This window comes from Chiloscyllium plagiosum, unplaced genomic scaffold (assembly GCF_037043375.1).
Source record: "Chiloscyllium plagiosum isolate Xiang-an unplaced genomic scaffold, Cpla_swu_hap1 HiC_scaffold_145, whole genome shotgun sequence".
NCBI classification, from domain to species: Eukaryota; Metazoa; Chordata; class Chondrichthyes; order Orectolobiformes; family Hemiscylliidae; genus Chiloscyllium; species Chiloscyllium plagiosum.
In genome coordinates this window covers 101313-104751 of record NW_028270284.1, presented here as the reverse complement: position 1 = coordinate 104751, position 3439 = coordinate 101313, and the positions used below count along the sequence as shown (strand labels likewise).

Below are 3439 nucleotides of genomic sequence, written 5' to 3'. Positions count from 1 at the left end.
TTGATAGTGACACAGTAAGTGTAAGGGGTCAGGCTGATAATGATATATTAATTGTGATGGAGTCAGGATAATAGTGGTGCAGTGAGTATGAGTTTTCAGGGTGATAGTGACACACACACGGTGTGAGTGGGATAGAGTTATAGTGATGCAGCAAGTATGAGGAGGTTAGAGTGATAGTGTGCAGGGTCTGGCTGAAGGTGACGCAAGAAGAGTGAAAGGTTCAGGGTGATCTGGACGCACTAAGTTTGGGGGCTCAAGGTGATAGTGATGCTGTAAGTATGAGTGGGTCAGTCTGATAGTGACACAGTACATTTGAAGGGATCAGGCTGGGAGTGATGCAGTAAGCGTGAGGGGGTCAGGCTGATATTGATGCACTAAGTGAGAGGGTATCAAGGTGATGGTGACGCATGAAGTGTGAGCAGGTTAGAGAGAGAGTGACGCCGTGAGTGAGTGGGGTTTGGCTGATAGGGATGCAGTAGGTGCGCATGTGTCAGGGTGTGAGTGATGCAGGAAGTATGAGGGTGCCAGAAGTATAGTGATGCATCAAGTATGAGGGGGTCAGAGTGATTGTGACGCAGTAATTCTGAGGGGATCAGGGAGATACCAACGCAGTAAGCATGAGGGTGTCAGGCTGTTAGTGACGCTGTCAGTGTGAGTGCCTCAGCCTAATAATGATGAAATAAATTTGAGAGAGTAATTCTGCTTGTCAGGTGATAAGTGTGAGTGAGTCAGGCTGGTAGTGATGCTGTACGTGTGAGTGTTGAAGCTCATAGTGAAGCAGAAGGTGTGAGGTGGTCAGTGTGATTGTGAGGCAGTAAATGTGAGAGGGTCAAGATGATAGTGACATAGTTAGTTTGAGGAGGCAGTGTTGTAGTGACACCGTAAGTGTGAGGCGTCAGTCTGATACTTACATAATAAGTGTGATGGAGTCAGGCTCATAGTGACACAGTAAGTGTAAGGAGTCAGGGTGATAGTAACATAGGAAGTGTAAGGGTGTGACTGATAGTGACAAAGTAAGTGCTTGGCAGTCAGGCTGATAGTGACGCAGTCAAAATGATGGTCTCGAAGTGAAAGTGGCGCAGTAAATGTGAGGGCGCCAGATGGATAGTGATGTAGTAAGTTTGAGGGGTTCACGCTGATATTAAGGCGGTAAGTGTGAGGGGTCAGGTCTATAGTGATGCAGTAAGTGTCGGCGGGTCAGGCTGATAGTGATGCATTCAAAGACCAAATATCCAAGGCTCACTGTAGCGCTGATTAGTGAGATTTCTCAAGGCTAAGACAAAAATCAATAGTTCTTATCCTGGTCATAAATCACAATGCTTAATTTTAAAATTCTCCTCTCCTGCTTCTAGATTCACCAATGAGGGAACAAAATTTAATTGCACCACCCTGTTTATCTCTTCAAATATTTTGCAACTCTCAATGAGATTACCTCTCTTGTTTTGAAACTGTTTAAAAAAGGCCGGATTTGCCCAATTAAAATTCAGAGGACTAACGTTCATCCATGATATCAAGGCGAAACACCATTCGTGGTATTCCTTATATGGCATCAGTATCTTTCCTAAATTGAGGATTGTAATTCCTCATACTGTCGTCCAAGTGCGGTCGAACTGAGCCACCATACATTGGAAATAATGCTTCGTTCTCGTGCCCTGAAATCCTTCTGCAGCTTTCACAACAGACTTCTACAATGGCTACTAGACTTCAATGACTTATTAAAAACTTCTCCAAGATGCATTTCTAAACATCTGTACATCAGACTTTCTACTTCAAACCTTCGACAAATAATCTCCACACATTTCCCTCCTGACAGTATGATAAAGTCAAATCGTTGCTATTTATTAGATCATGAGGGACATGGATAGGTTGACTCGTCACGATGTTTTCCGGCTGGTGAGGAAGTCAAAATTTAGAAAACATCGGTTTACATTTAGAGGGTAAGGATTTAAAAGGGACGTCAGGGGCAACTTTTTCAGTCGTGTCCAGAATGAGCTGCCAGAGAAATTGTTGTAGACTGGTACAACTGTAACATTTAATGGCATCTGGATGGATATAGAGTAACAAGGTTTTGAGGGATGTGGGCCAAATGTTGGCAAATGGGACCTATTAATTTAGGATAACTGTGCACCATGGTCAAGTTGGAAAGAAGGACCACTTTCCGTGTTGTATTGTTCAAGGACTTGATGACTCTAGAACAACCGCAAAAACTTTGCAAATAATTCCGTCAAGACGATTTCAAGTTCCAAATCTTTGGTTAATCTTCCCCTTTTGCGCTCACAAATTCATTACCTGATGTCAGAACTTACGGATTAGTTGCTGGATCCATTCCTGTAAATTGGTTCTGCATTCTTTCTAATTCCCATATTGTTTTTACGAATGTAGCTAGTGTTTATGGACTTAGCGTCAATATTTCTAATACCATATTTCGATGAATATTAAAACACAACAGCATATCTAATTTGGCACCAGATGATGAGCAATTGAGTCAAAATCGATCGGACGCAGTGAGACAATGATCCTCTCTTCGTGTGGTGTACATCCGTGACTCTGTAATTCTACGAAGAATCATTCCCATAACTTCAGCTGTGTCAGAATCTAGTTTGCGGTGAAAGCCTGTCAATCTGCGAAGGTACCGTTCGTCTGGGCATCTGCAAAGGATTTGGCGAAATCTTTGGGTCTTGACAATTTGTTCTTCCAACAAATGAATTCAGTTATTTTACTATGAAAATTGACAGGCTTGCCGCAGCTGTGATGGCCGAGAGGTTAAGGCGTTGGACTTGAAATCCAATGGCGTCTCCCTGCGCAGGTTCGAATCCTGTTCCCAGCGTAGAATCTTATAAAAGTCATTAATTCATTTGCAGAATTTGAATTTCGTGGAGCTTGAGCTTTGCATTCAATCGAAAGTAAATTTTCAACTGTGAAGAATCCGAAGTAATTTCAAGACTGACCCAGTCATCTAATTGAATAAATTATGTGTCGAGACACAAAAAGCCACCAACTTCCAACACGAATCAGTGTCAACACATTTGTCGAACTATCATGAAATTTGGATGTTCAGGGGGTGGAATTCAGCAAAACAAGAAGCAATGCAATACATTTACCTGCAGGTGATGACATCTTTTTCAGGATCAGTTGAAAGTCAAGCTGAGAAAGTTCAACCTAATTTACAGCTGACTCTCAAGGCCAATAATCTATTATATCAGCAGTCAATGAATTAGAAAAAAGCAATTCCATGTGTGGAAAGGAACTCGACTGATTCAGGTTCCTGGCTTGCGATGTGAAAAGGCAAGGCGATATCAGCGGAGTAGTATTTTCTGGAAATATTAGAAATAGAATGTTAACGGTCTTCTGCTGTCCACATTCGGAAGAAACTGTGCATTAAGAACTGAAATTGAAAATTAACGATGAAAATCAGACTTAGCCCTCTATTTGTGGTTTA

The 3439-nt window shown here is 42.0% G+C and overlaps 1 non-coding gene across 1 annotated transcript; it reads left to right on the top strand.

The window, feature by feature from the left end:
- Positions 1–2745: 2745 nt before the first annotated feature.
- Positions 2746–2827, top strand: trnas-uga (transfer RNA serine (anticodon UGA)). Its single transcript has one exon. It is a non-coding gene; the product is annotated as a tRNA-Ser (tRNA).
- The last annotated feature ends 612 nt before the right edge of the window (positions 2828–3439 follow it).